Here is a 16033-nt window from a genome sequence, read left to right as displayed (position 1 = left end):
TATTTTTTATTAAAAATTAATGATTGGTTCAAAATCGATGCAATAGAAAAAGTCCCCCTTTTCCCCCTTGGTGCATAATATAATATTTTCCAACACGCCCTTTATTTCTAGAGTTGCATTCTATTGTAGATAAGAGACTCTAATAATTGTTTTTTTTTACAAAAAAAATTAATTTTTAATTAGATAATAATATAAACGGAAAAGGACTTTCTGACCGGAACGTGTGACCTTGATGAAAGGCCTCAAAACCTAACAATCTCGATAACACATGTATGCCTTATTAACTTACACAATACAGTATGCAAATCCATAAAAAATATGTGTATATATATATATATATATGTGTGTGTGTGTGTGTGTGTGTGTGTGTGTGTGTGTGTGTGTGTGTGTGTGTGTGTGTTTGAATTACAGATATATATCTATACCAGCCTAATATTTCACCCCAAATTCACCTGGTGCATATGTAATTATTATACCAGCGTATCCCCCAACGAACACCTGTGCTGTTCTAAATGGTGTTGCCCTGTTGCCCCCTCTTTTCAACTTCCTGAGTGCTTTACTCCACTCAGTTTTGTAGTAACAATCCCAAACGTACGACTGTTCGTTGCCAGTCTGAGGGGACGCTGACAAGTCTTGTTCAGTCGAGGATATTTATTTTTCCATTAAAAAAAAATTCTTTAAAAAAATAAAAACTAGTAATAAAATGTGTTAAAAATATCAAAGGAAAGTCGAATTTTTGTTAAATAATAATTAATACAAAATTATATTTATAAAAGTGATTGTATCACCTGCGTTAAAAGTGCAATCGTTTTTGTGTGTTTTTTTTAAATATTTACCTATTTTATTTATAAATAATTAAATAATTTATAGTAAGTTATAAAGGACAGTGAATGGCGAAAGTGCGTTTTGTGAAATGAGAATTTTAATAAAGTGATGTACATTGAATTGTTGAGAAAAGTGATATAGTTTCGTGTTTTGTTTCAATTGAGGATTTTATTAGTGTTATCAATATCAGCGATTGATGGATGATTCGTGAACGGATTTTCGTGGTAAGTACATTTTTAATCAATTATTTTTTATTTTGAATTTTAATATAGAACGGATAATGGATATTGCATATAATTAAATTATATTGATTTTGAACAAAGAATTTGACCGTTTTCAGATGTGAGAAAAAATTTAAAGTTCAATTTTATATTTTAAAAGTTGTTTTTATTTTTATCATATTTCTACTAGCCAATAAATAGGCGGGCTTTGGGCGCGATTCTTGAATACTTTCATATTTACGTACAAGTTGTATTGCACTGTAAATATCTAAATTTGTCAAAATAATGTAAATATTTTTAAAAATGTAGTTAATTAATTAACTACTTTATTTTTTTAATTTAATACTTAAAATATGGTAGTATATCAGAATATGGCTACTAACCTTCGTTGGCCACAGACCCTATAAAAATATCACAAATATTTTTTTAAATTTTAACTTAAAATACTTTTGCTTTAGCATTAAATTAGAATTTGACCACTCTTGAGGCCTTTTTAGACATTTCAAATCTCTCAAAATTGAGGGGCCAGTATGCAATCAGAAAAAGCGAAAAATTATTGCCCAAGCGTCTGGTGCGATTTAAAATTTAAATGCAAAAAAATTACATTTTTTATTTTTTATTATTCTGAAATTTCGAAATATTTTAATGTTTTCTAATGTGTTTCGCACATTTTTATAATTTTTTTATGAGCTGGAATTTTTGGTACTTTCTGGAATTTTTATAGATTGCATTAACCGAAAAGTACAGAGTACAAGAAAGTACCATAAATTACCACAAATTACCGGAAATTACCAAAAATTATCAAACATTTTCAGAAATTTTTTAAAACATTGAATTTCCGTAAACAAAAATTGACAAAATGTTTCGTTACTAATAAATTTTCGAAATTTCTTAAATTTTGAAAATTTCATCATTTTTTTGTTAGAAATGCAACTTTCTGACTAAAAATTAATCTGCTCCGTTTGAAATCAAACTGTTCATATGGAAATTCACATCTTTTTTAAAAAATTCACCTTTTTCTTGTTGAACATTAATTTTTTTAACTGAAAATTTAACTATTCCATTTTTAGTTAAAAATTGGCCTTTCTAGTTTAAAAACCAATCCTTTTTATTTAATAGTCAAAATATTTCGTTAAAAACGTATATAATTTGTTGAAAATTCGTTTTTTTTTGTAAAAAATTAATCTTCTTGCTTATAAATTTAATTATTTGGTTAGAAAGTAAACTGATTTGTAGAGAATTAAAACTTTTTTTGTTGAAAATTATTTTCTTTAACTAAAAATTTAATTATTGTATTATTAGTTCAAATGATATTTTGTGCTTAAACATTTCACAATTTTGAAATAAAATTCAACTGTTTTGTAGAAATTTTCATGTTTATTTTAAAATGTTCCTTTTAGTTAAAAAATCAAATCTTTCTCAGTTTAAAAATGCAGCTAGTTGGTTTAAAATTTAAAGAGTGAACAAAAATTTTCTCAATTATTTAAAATAATAAAATCCGTCATAACTTCGCCAAATATGATTGAAACTGTTTGAAATTTGGTTTATACATGCAATATACTCCAGTGATGCCTAAAAAAAAAACGAAAAAAATTTTCAACCTGCTATTATTTAATAATAATAAATTGCGAATTGAAACCGGTTGGTAGCCACTTTTTTTAGTTTCACTGCCAAAAAATATTGAGGGAAGTTTAAAGTGGATAAAACTTCCAATATGGTTTTATTTTTCTTCACTGTTCAAGGAAGATTTTTGAAAAATTTTAGATTGATTCATTAAAATTTGAAGGCATTAATTCTTTTATAAGAAAACTCACTAGAATTTTTTAAAACTTTGAACTTCCCTCGATACTTTTGGTTGGGAAATCTAAAAAAATATGGTTACCGAACGGTTTAAATTTGCAATTAATTGTTATTGAACAATAATCAGTTAATTTTTTTTCAATTTCGAAAATATTTTGGAATGTTTTGAAAACCTTATTAAATACTGTCTTAAAATAATTTTTTTTTAATAAAAAAATCATTTGAATTTTTACCGGAAATCTTTAGAAAATTTGTTTACATTCTCTTGAAACCTTTCAAAATTCTTAAAAAAGCTTCTAAAATTTTTGATTTGAATTCTGCACAAATCTAAATTTGTTTCAAATTTGTTAAAATGTTTTTAAGTATGAAATTCTTATTGCGTCTTTTTAAATTGCTAAATATATCTTTTAAGCTTATACGTTTTTTTTAAATAAAATTTTGAAATGTTGCAAAATTCAACAATTTTGCTTTACAATTTTACAAAATGTCAGGAAATCATTTTAAATGCTTTGAAAGATTAAAAAATATTTTCTTACCATTATTTTTTCAAAATAGAAAATTTATTCAAATTTTCACTGGATTCATAACAAAAATTGTATTATCATAAAGTTTATTAAACTCTTTAAAAAGCCTCAAACTTTTATTTTTATGTTTTCAAAAATCTATATGTTGTGAACATTTCTTTAAATTATTGAAATTTTTTATTATTTTTGAATTTTCTCAAACCTTCTAAAAGTTCGTAATAAATTTTCAATTAATTTAAAGTTATTCTAATTTTTTTCAATATTCTGCAAAATCATGAAAATTTGCTTGAAAATAAAGTTTAAATAATAATTGAGACATTTGAAGTTTTTCTCCATAATTTGATTTTATTACCTTTTTTCAGAGTCTGAAAAAGTTTACAATTTATTGTGTAGTATTACATGTTCAGAATAGAAATAGTTCCTAATATTTAAAAACATTTACAATTAAAATATTTTCTTTAACAATAATGTCTAGAAACATTCAGAAATAACTCGTTTAAATTGTTATGAATAGATTCCTTTTGTAATGTTGTAAACATTTGGTCTAAAACTTAAGAACCAATTTTCTGCCTTTATTATTAAAAAATCGTTTACAATTTAATATTTGTTTTATAGAAAAAACCTCAAATCAACAGAAATCATAACTCTGATGATAAAAATGCCTAAAAAGCGTATAAAACAGACCCAGAAAAAAATTTCATTTTAAGATAGATGGTCTTGTTTTAAGCCGAAGAATGGACTTAAATTCAGTTTCAAGCCAAAAAACAGGCTTACTTTGAGGTCTATCAAATGTAGAAACAGTATTTGCATAATATATACAATTATAAACATATATACGAAATGGTTTTTACAACAATGGTTGTGGGAGACAAAGAAAAGTGAAAGAACTCTAGGGTTAGAATTCTTTAATGGACACCTGCTTCAGAGTTTGCAGCAGTGATTCACCTCTTCCTGTCCAGTGCCCAATAACGCGCATTTTACCCCACACTTTACGGCGCTTGACCATGGAGTACACGCTCCGTGAATTTGAGCGCTATCATGGCCTACATACCTAAGTCAACTAGATTCTAGCTTATCTTTTATTATTCATCAATTTATCTTTGCCCAATACCACAACCGTCCTATTGTTACTCAGTTTCTCCTATTTGCATCTACTGTACCATTCCTGAGAAGAAAGCACTTTTCGAATCTCACAAATCTTAGAAACTCCACGGAAAACTATTTTTTAAGTAGATCTGACTTGATTTTAGTTTGGACTTGATGTTATCTATACTCTGTTCAGCGAGAGAATACTCAACGGAAAAGTCGAAATTTCGTCCAGTTTGCGCAGGCTATCATAAAAGTGCGGAATTCAGGTGTGGTTTACTGATTTTCAAGTTTCCACTTTGAAGAAATCATTTTCTTCGGAATTTATGGCCTATCTCAAATTTCACAGTTCCGAGAGCAACACAGCCGATGTACTCCGACTTTTCCAGAAAAAACTTGCGACGTTGAGTATTCTCTCGCTGTACAGAGTATAGGCGCTAAAGTATTTTCCGAATTTTAGAATAAATTGGTTTTTTATGGTTATTGATTCATTGGTCTCTGCATAGAATTGCTGAAAATAAAACCAGGAATTCAACGAACAAATTTGGAGAACCATCATAAAATGGTCATGTTGAAATTTGAAAATAGATCCTCTGAATAAAAGAAAATTTTTTGAAAAAAGAAAGCAATTTTGGACATAAAGAAAAAGGAGGAAAGAAAAATGAGAAGGCAACCAACCAAATCCCTGTTTCTGTCTTTTTTATATTTTGGTCGTCTGTTTTTTTATTTTTATGATCATTAAATCACAATAAAAAAAAAACGTTGCTTAATAATATTTACCAACGTTTCCGTACTCATACAGCACCCTTATCAAAATAAGAAGAATTTGAGCAGGTAGGAACAGCAACGAAACAACCATATCAAAGAAAGAACATCGTTGTTTCGTTGCTGCTCCTCGCTGCTGAAATTTTTCTTACCTTGTTAAGGAAGCTGTAAGAGTGCTGAAATGTTGGTAAATATTATTTACGAATGTTTTTTTACTGTTATTTGGTCATCGCAAAAATAAAAAAGACAAAAGAAATAAAAAAGTTAAGGAAGGGGATTTGGTTGGTTGCCTTCTTATTTTTCTTTTTTTTTACTGTTTATTTTTGTCCGAAAACTTTTTCTTTTTTAGGATTGCTTATTGTTTTATTTTTTTCATAAGAGGATCTTTTTACAATTAGAATAGGAACATTTTATAGTGGTTGTCCAAATTTAGTCCTTGAATTCTTGGCTTTATTTTCAGGAACCCCATACAATAATTATTGAACGTTAAATAAGATCTCAAATTTGATTTTTAATCTAATTCATATTTTTTAAAGTTTACTAGTGTCAACCAGAATGGTTATAGTCTTTAGCTGGGAAAAAAAGTTGTCGCTAGCTACGGCCTCCGCTGGGATTCAAACCCGGGTATACATATTACCGATCTGATGCTCCAACCCACTAAAGCTACCACGCCGGAAATCTGTAGAACTGGGTTCAAATCTCAGTGGAGCTAGAAAGCAATTTTTTTCACAGCTAAAGATTATAAACATTATGGCTTAGACTACTAGATCAAACACCAATTCCATCGAAAAAAAATTATTTCACTACGCTAGTCGACAACATAACATGAAAACTCAATTTAGAGTAAATGATTTTAAACATTTTGCAAAACCTTCTTGTTAGTCCAAAAGTAAAGTAATTTAGTAATGATATAATAATAATGATATAAAATTTATTTAATATATAGCAATTTTGAATGTTTACGATTCTAAAATTTCAAATATATCAATTGTTAAATATGAAAATTAATAAATTATTAGTCGACATTATCAGAATTGCTATAATTAACAAATTGGTCATTTCTTCAGCTGGAAGAGGGAAGGTTTAGTATTTCATCTTCAATACTTTTTGGTTTAAAATTGATCTTTTTGGTATAAAATTTCTCTGTTTTATTTGAAAATCTAAATATATCAATGTTAATTATAAGAATTTTTAATATTTATTCTTCTAATATTTCAAATTTTTCAATTGTTAATTACTCAAATTAAAAAAAAAACACATTTTTTAAATTGGTAGAAAATTAAACTATTTGGTTGCAAATTGACTTTTTCTTTTGTGAATTCATATTTCTTGTTGAAAATTCAACTATTTGAATAAATTTTTTTTTTTTTTTGGTTCAATTCAACAAGCTGAAACTTTTTTAAAATTAATTTTGCAAACAAAAAATGTTCGTCATTTAATTTTTAAAACTTAACTGTTTCTGATTGAATTCAATCTCTCTTTTTTTTAAATTACGACAATTTTGTACATCTTGTATGTTAAATATTCAACTATTTTGATAAAATTATCTTTTTCAGATGAAAATTTAAGTGCCTTTTTTATTATTTCGCCCTTTTGGATTGAAAATTCATATTTTATAGCAGAAAAGTAATCTGTCTTGGTTTGAAATTTATCTGTTTTGGTTGCGGATTTAACGAATTTGTTACAAATTTGTATTTTTTTGTTGAAAAATCAACTGTTTGTTGCCATTTTTTTCAGATTAATTTTTTTAACTAAAAATTTTCACCTGTCTATTTTTGGTTTGAAAAAAAACTTTTTAGTTCAAAATTCAGCCATATGCTTTCAAATTCACATTTCTTCATTGAAAATTCATCTATATGTTTGAGGATTCAACTTTCTTCTTAAAAGATTCGTCTTTTTAGTTTTAAAATCAAAATTTTGAAACGGTCATCTTTTTTAGATAAAAATTTATCCGTTTTGATTGAGGATTCAACTATTTTGTTAATTATTTGTATTTTTTGGTTGAAAAATCAACTATTTGATTTCAAGTTTAATTACTTTTTGAAAAATGTGTACCCTTGATTAATTATTTTAGCTAAAAATTTTTTGTAGGAAATTCGTCTGCTTGTCTTCAAAATTTAACTAGTTTGTTTCTTTGCTGAAAAATCTACAACTTTATCTAAAGATTATTTACTTTTTGAAAAATGTCTACAATTGATTCACTATTTTAGCTGAAAAGTAATTTTTTTTGTAGAAAATTGTATAAAATTAAACTATTTGTTTCAAAAATTGTTGTTTTTTTTTCGATTAATTCAACAGTTTTAAAATTCTTTTTATTTTAAAATTTATTTTTCAACAGAAAATTTTCGTAATTCCACTTTTGGTTGAAAAATTTTGTTTTCAAGCTAAAAGTTTAGCTAATTGTTTTAAAATTGAAATTTCTTGATTGAAACTGATACTACTAAATTCATCATTTATGGTAGAAAAGTCAATTTTCTGGGATAAAAATTCAACTCTCTTAAGAAATTTTCGTCTTTTTGATTAGAAGATTCAACCGTTTTTGTTTAAATTTTATGTTTTATGATTGAAAATTTACCTTTTATCATCTTTATTTGGTTAAGAATTAACTCTTTTTATTTTGCATTAAAGTTCAACTATTTAGTTGTTAATGCCACTGTTTTGTGAAAAAGTAATTTTTTATTCATAAAATAGTCTTTTTGTGTAAAAATTCATAAATTGAAAAAATCTTTTTCGTTAATAATTCAACTATTTTCTTGAATATGCAATATATTTCAATTTGAAATCTTAGCAATTAAAAGTGGTTCATATTGAATTCAATACGCAGTATTGACATTAATTTTATTCAAACCACCTTTTGTACAATTTTTTTTAATGTGCAATTAATTTCTGTATTTATTTTAAATTATTTATTGTTTACTACTACTTAGCCAAAGTAAAACTTTTTTTTGCTTTTTTATATTTTTTTAACTGAATTTTTTCAGACTTAAATAGTTATTGCAGTTACATTTTCTATATTCTAGATTTACTCTTACTTTCTATTCTGTTTTCCACACTTTTTAAAGTGATCTAAGATTTCCGGAAGTGATTTTGACAAGTCACATCGAGTAAGCAATTTTTGTGCAATCTGACGTTTTTTTTGTCATGTGTGCTGAAAAGTTTCACAAAGCGTTTCGAACACTTCCTTCGATGTGAAAATTTCACGCAAACATTATTACGTAATTAGTGATCGTATTTCCCATCATCGCTTAAAAGTTAGATACTCCCTTTTTACTCTAATGTTAAAATAACAAACCGTCGAGAAAGTACGCTTTAATTATAAATTTCTAAAAATTATTGAAAAATTTCAACCGCTACTCTATAAACGAAAAACTAAAAGAAAAAAAAACACAGCATATAATTTAGTATTATAAAACTTGAATGATCAAACATTTCATTGAGAAATTTAGGTTATCTAAATAATATATTCAATAATAATTAATGAAGCAAGAGTCTCGAGCAATTTAGAATAAAAAATTTAATGTTTTTAGTACAAAATTTTTTAACAAATTAAAGTTAATCTAAGTAAGTTAAATGATTTTTTTCAGCTTCATTTTTCAAGCATCATTTCGTTTTCTAAAAAGTCGACTTAAAATTAAAAACTAAATTTTCAATATTTTAATTATCCTGTAAAATTTATACCTTATACCAATATATTATTTATCGCAATAATTGAAATTTTGACAATTATTTTATTACATTAGCATGACATTTTTTAAATTGTATAAACTTAGAAAAAGGGTTCTTTAAAGATTATTTTTTTCGAATAAAAAAAGTATTCGTTGGCTCACAGTCAAAGAAATTTTTTTTGATTAAAAGAAATTCTTCTTTCCCCCAATATTTTTTTTTCTTTAATTCAAATTGATTTTCATAATTTTAAAGCTTTTTTCGGTAAATGAATAACAATACCTTAAAGAGTCATTTTCTTTTATTGATACCAAAATTGTTTTTAGTGTAGATTAAAAAAAAAGTTTCAGGTAAGAAAACTTCTATAATAATTTTTCGTGCTCAAAAGATTTCTTATTAATTTTCAAAGAATTTAAGTAAAAGAAAAAATGTGAACTCAGAAAAATATTTATCTTGTATTAATGAAACCGTTTCATGAACATAACTTTTTTTATTTAACGAAAAACGGGTTAAAAATAAACAAAATTATTTTGAATAAAGAAACAGTTGTATTGGAACAAAAAACCATTCCTTTTAACCGAAAAAATTTCTTTAAATCAAAAGAAACTTTTCTTTGATTAAAAACCAATGAATATTTTTCTCTGATTCAGAGACATTTTATTTAATTCAAAGAGTATTTATTCTAAGTGATTTTTTTTTTAGTTCAATTAAAAACCTCTAAATACTTTAATAAGTGCTTTCGAAACGTTTTAATTATATTAAGATTTTTTTTACTTAGTTTGCCCTTTTGATAACTCATAAGATATTTGACCAATTATTAAAAAAAGAACACCAGGAATCCAAAATAAATTGTGCGTGCCTACCCTAGATATTTATAATCTATTTTCGAAAATTGTAAAATATATTTGGTGATTTAGTATTTTTTATCTTGGTCTTTTCGCTAGAAATTTTTATTTTTAAAGAAGAATTTTAATGTAAACCCCTTTAGGAAATTGTTATTTTTGAAGAAATAACATTAACAAGATTTTTTTTCAAAAATTGTAGGTAATGTTATTTAGAATTTTACGCTAGAAATTGGTTATTTAAAAAATAATCATTATATTTTAACTAAACGTTAAAGTTAAACTATAATTTTTGAATTATATTAGGGTTTTTATAGTGCATTTTCAATTGAAAAAGTATCTCTAAAAATGCACTGTTTTTAACAATTGTTGGTTGTGTTATCACGTTATACTGAAAATTCGTTTTTTTCTAGAAACAAAAACCGTTAAGATGATTCCCTATTTTCAACAATTGTAGGTTATTTTATTCATAAATTCACGTTAAAAATTGGTTTTTTAAACAATTATCATTAGATATTTAATACGATTTACAATGCTGAACAATTTTCGTTTTTCGTTTATATTAGCGCTTTTGGCCGGAAATTCGAACTTGACCGTTAGAAAAATAATTTATTTGGAAATTGTTTTTTTTTTTCAATAAAAAAATATAATGGTATTTTTTAATAAAGATCCACAGATTAAAATTTAATGATTAAGGTTATTATAATAAAATTTAAAACATTCGACAATTTTGAATTGTTAAAGAGGTTTTTATCATCACTTGAAATTTGTTTCAAAAAATCATTCGATTTTAAAGAAGATTTACAATTTTTTATTAATTTTGCATTATGTGAGTCTTTGTAGTCGAAAATTTGATACATATATTTATTTAAAAAAATTCCATTTCTATAATTTAAATTCTGTTAACAATTTTAGGTTATGTTATCGTTTTAGGCCATAAATCGGTATTTGTGGTAAAAAAAAATAATGTCAAAAAAATTTTGTCGTAGAATTGTTTAGATATTAATCCGTTTAGATTTTACAGAACATTTTCAAGTTTTTAACTATTTAAATTTATTTTAACCTGTATTACGAAAAACCGGTCGATTTAAAAAAATGAATTCAGTTTCAAAGAAGATTTACAATTTTGAATTATTTTTTGTTATGTTTTTTGGTGTCTTAGTAGAAAATTCGTATTTTGAATTCAGAAAAATCATGAGATTTCAGAAATTTTGTATAACTTCAGTTAATTTTGCCGCTTGATGCTGAAAATCGATATTATCAATAGAAAATCATTGGATTTCAAAGTAGATTTATGATTCTTAATCAATTTCAGTTTACATTTTCGTTTTATTCGAAAATTGGTATTTTTTAACAAAAATTATTATATTATGTTAGCATTTTTCATTGAAAATTTGTATTCTGAATAAAAGAATTGTATTAAAAAGATGCACAATTTTTAACTATTTCAGGTTATGTTATCGTTCTACACAGAAAATTCGTATTTTAAGTGAAAAAAATGTAATTTAAAAGAAGAAATTTTTAATGTGCAACTGTAGTTATTAGCAATTACACTATCCTCAATTTTATGGCATTCAAATATAATAAAATCATAAAACTGGAAATTTTCCGATTTGAACTGTTTGATTTAATTTAAAGAAATTTCGATTTAATGTTGCTTTCTATTAAGAAAATAGAAAAAAAGTCATAAAGTCTATTGGAACGCAATGCGCATATAAATTTATGGGCTTATGATAAATTTTGCCGACTAAGTCGAGTAACATAGATACAAAAGAAATAGAGCGTTAAACATTCATTCTTGCGGTTGTGAATTTAAATCCAATTTCAGAAAAACTTTTAATAAATTTTAGAAAAAACGTTATGAAAAAATACTATTTTTTTACGAAAACAATCTGTGGTACAAAAAAGAATTTACTATTCAAATCCAACTATTTATTTAAATATTATACTAATTTTTAGTCAAATACGACCATGATTACTTCACAGTTAACTGTATACAATTATGCAGCTAATTATTAATTAGTAAAAATTAGATTATTAAAACCTAAAAAGTTGTCCATTTAAAATCAATGGAAAATAAATAAATAATTTAGAACTGTTTAAACTATACAAACAAAAAGATAAAAAAATCTTTGGTCAACTCGTTTAAGAATAATTTCTATCCTTGATAAAAAATTTTAATTTTAATTAAAATCAGTTAAAATCATAAAAACATGAATTGTTAACAAAATAATTGAATCCTTAACCAAGACAAATTAATTGTTTTTAAGTTTCATTTTTAACCAGAAAAGATTATATTTGTACCAAAATAGACGAAAAGTTTAAAAATCTTCCAGATTTTCTTCGAAATTTTGAAGAAAAATTGAAATCTTTTTAAGCTTTGCTTAAAATATTATTTTCGAAACTAAAAAATTGTTAATAATGTGCCCAGAAATTAAAAAAAAAGTTGCGTATATTCCCTTTAAACCTTTAAAAACTCTTAAGACTTCGAATTTTGTATTCATAATATTCAAAAATTAAAATAGTTTAAAAATTGTTTTTATAACTTTCTCAGTTTAAAAATATTTTGAATCTTTTAAGAACTTTTAAATATTTCTTATGCTTATATGAATTGATTCTTAAATTTAATAATCTGAAAAAATTTAAATATTTAACTTTGAAAGTTAGTACATTATTTATTTCACATTTTATAAAATCATTTTAAATCTTTAAAATATTCTCTAATTCTCATTTAGGAATCTTTTTAAAAAATAAAAAATCATTTTACATTTTTCCAGGAATATTTATTAAACTTTTTTTTTATTCTTTCGAAACCTTTTCCAAATTCTTAAAAAGTTTATTTTTCTAAATCTAAAAAAATGTAGATTTTACTTACAATTTTTTGAAATCTTTTCAAGATGAATTTTTTTTAATTTTGAAAATCCTGCGAAATTCTAAAAATTATCATAAAATCTCTCGTATTATTTTTTTGAATTTTTTAAAACTTAAAATTAATTTTTTAAATAAAACCTAAATCACAACAAATCCCAAAAATCGTATTGTCAATATGACAAATACAAATTTAAACATTTAATATTTTCTAAAAGATACTCAATTTTCGACAAAAAAAACTTGCATTTTTTAAACCGAAAAAATGAATTTTTCATGAAAAAAGTGCATTTTTAACCAAATACATATATTTTCTATTAGGAAGAATAATTTTCTACCAAAAAAGACAAATTTGTATCAAAAGGTTATATTGTCAACGAAAATGATGAATTTTGAATTAAAATTACGAATCCGAATTTTGAATTAAAATTACGAATCCGAATTTTAATTTTTTAAATAAATTAAATTTCTACCAAAATACATAAATTTTTAAGCCTAAATGACGAATTTTCAACAAAATTGTTTAATTTACATCCAAAAGAGCTTTCTGACCAGAATAAAAAAAAAATTGTCGGCAAATTATAATTTGAAGGAAAAAATAATTTGCAATACAAAATAAAAATTTCGAATGGCTATTTATGTTTAATTTGTTTATTTGCTTTAATGTTCTGTAAATAAAATTTCCCTAGGTTTCTTGAAAAAAAATAAAAAATACTTTTAAAGATTCTAGATATGCCGAAAAAGAATCTTGAAATTTTTTTAGAATTTTTTCCCTTGGATTTAAAATATTCTAGGAAAAATCGGAATATTTTATATGATATTTAAGACTTATGGATGCTTGCAAAAAATTAAGGGTTATTTTATAACATCTTTTAAAACTCTCTTAAAATGTTCTATTATAATTGATTAAAAAGAAAAAAGAATCAGTTTAAAAATTCCCAGGATTCTTAAGCTAATGCTTACATTATTTCGAAATCTTTCAAAATATTATTAAAAAATTCGTATTATTTTTGAATTTTTGTTGAAAAATTCTTCAGATCCTTTAAAAAGATTTGAATTTTCCCTAAAATTCGAAAAAAAATTTTGCAAAAAAAATGAATTGTTAAAAAAATTACATTCAATTCCTCTAAATTCTTTTACGTTAATTTTGTAAATCTTTTGGAATGTCTTAAAATCTTTTTTAATATTCTCTTAAAATCAATTTTGTAACAAAAAAAATTAGCTAAAATTTTTGAAGTAATCTTAAGAAAATTTTTTATTGTCTTGAAACCTTTGAGAATTCTTAAAAGCGTCTAAATTTTTTCTTTAGAATCTTCGAAAATCTAAATTAAAAAAAAAACTATTATTTTACATGCTTAAAAAAAATTTTATTATCTTAAAACCTTTCAAAATATTTAAAAAGCTTTAACATGCTTTAACATTTTATATCAGAATCCTCCAAAATCTACATTTTGTTTAAAATTTGTCGGTACTGGTCATTTTTTGTTACCGATAACAACCATTTTTTATCGTTACCACGTAAACTAAGATATTGTAATATTGTAAGTTTTTCTCCGTAATTTAATTTTTTTCATCTCTTTGAATGCGTGAAAAAGTTTACAAATTATAGTCTTGGTAGCATAATTTTGAGAACAGAATGGTTTCATAATAATCCAAATTTAATAAAACAAAATTGACTTTATTATAAATAATGTTTAGAAACATTAAAAAATAATTTTTATCAACAAATGTAATTACAGTGGAATCTGGATTTTGCAATTTTGGATTTAGTCTTTCCAAAAACTGGCGCCGCACCCCGGTCATTGTGAGAAGACCAACGGAGGATGTGCGGTGTTCACTCAGACGTGAAAAAAGAGAGAGATAAAACAGTACCGAGATTCCTTATTTATTTTTCATCCACAAAACCGATACTAAATCCAGATTTTACTATATTTTTTAGAAATTTTTATTTCTCAAATTGATTATGTAGAAAGGAGTTATGATTTTTTTAGGAATATATGTGTAATATCTTTACACGACTTTTTGAGCGGTATCTAGTATCTAATCGCTGGGACATCTTGTCGCCAGACGCAGTCCCCAGCTCTGTTAGTCACTGAAACTTTATGTTGAAAAATTTTAAATTATTATAGAAAAATAATATTTGTCGCTGTGCTGCGACATTTTTCAGTCTTATATGTTATATTTTGTTATGATTTATAACATAACGTTTTGGCGACTAAATGTACTGGCTACTTAATGTCCTGGCGTGTAAATGTCCTGGCAACTAAATCTCCTGGTGACTTAATGTTCTGGCGGCTAAATTTTCTGGTGACTAAATGTCCTGGCGACTAAATTTCCTAGTGACTAAATGTCCTGGAAACTACATGTCTTGGCGAATAAATGTCCTGGCGACTAAATTTCCTGGAGCCTAAATGTCCTGGCGACTAAATTTCCTGGAGACTAAATGTCCTGGCGACTAAATTTCCTGGAGACTAAATGCCCTGGCGACTAAATTTTCTGGTGACTAAATGTCCTGGCGACTAAATTTTCTGGTGACTAAATGTCCTGGCGACTAAATGTCCTGAGCAAGAAAAATAATTTTGTGATGTAACAAATATTTGCATGCAATAAATTCCTATTGCCAGGATGATTTACTTATTGTGTGTAATCACGCATATTTTATTATTATTATGAAATCATAATTCCTGAAAAATTTTCAAACTGACCTTATGCTTTTTACATGTGTGTGTGTGTGTGTGTGTGTGTGAACATGGACTATGTAATAAAGTAGTTTCTCTGCATGCTTTCTAGTCACACGTTGATCGAATTGCTGTTAAGTAAAACATGTTCCTTAATATCAGTTTGTGAATAAAAAACGCCCCGGGTCACCCACAGTCCATACACCATATATAATTTTTACTTCCTATTCTACTTCATTTCCGGTTTAGCTTTCCATAAAAGAGACTGTCACTCTTGTATTATTATTTTCAATTTAATGAAAATAGTACCGTTTTTATCGAATTTAAATTGTATGTTCGAAATGTAATAATTTTGAATTGGGAACGTTCATAGTTAAAGAATTTTAAGTATAACGTATATTTGATTAAGAAATGGAAACTTTAAATCAAATTGAAACTTTCCAATTTGTCTTTCACATTTAACCTTAGACTTTACCAATTAAGAAATATTAATTTATTCAATTAATTCATTTGGTTCTTTTTTACGCTTTTACTCGAAAATGATTTGTCTTCTTTTATTTTCATTAAAATAAAAAAAGAATTTAAACAAAAGAATAAAATTTGTTTATCAATTACAAAACCATTAAACGTAAATTACTTGATAATTCACAAGCATTTAAAATTGAACTATTTAAAATTTGCACAGTTCGAAATAAAAATGAGTACATTTTTACGGGTTAATTTATCCGCAGAATTTCTAAAATATATTTTATATTTTTTCT

General features: G+C 25.0%; 1 protein-coding gene across 2 annotated transcripts in view; it reads left to right on the top strand.

Annotated features, from left to right (window-relative positions):
- The first annotated feature begins 598 nt into the window (after positions 1 to 598).
- LOC117174885 (protocadherin Fat 4) overlaps positions 599 to 16033 on the top strand; it is a 57834-nt gene continuing 42399 nt past the window's right edge. For both annotated transcript variants that reach the window (XM_033364302.1, XM_033364301.1), the window contains exon 1: positions 599 to 1049. The gene's annotated coding sequence lies outside the window, so the exon portion shown is untranslated. The remainder of the gene's footprint in view (positions 1050 to 16033) is intronic.

The sequence above is a fragment of the Belonocnema kinseyi genome, chromosome 6 (genome assembly GCF_010883055.1).
Source record: "Belonocnema kinseyi isolate 2016_QV_RU_SX_M_011 chromosome 6, B_treatae_v1, whole genome shotgun sequence".
NCBI lineage: Eukaryota > Metazoa > Arthropoda > Insecta > Hymenoptera > Cynipidae > Belonocnema > Belonocnema kinseyi.
This window is presented reverse-complemented; position numbering and strand designations above follow the sequence as displayed.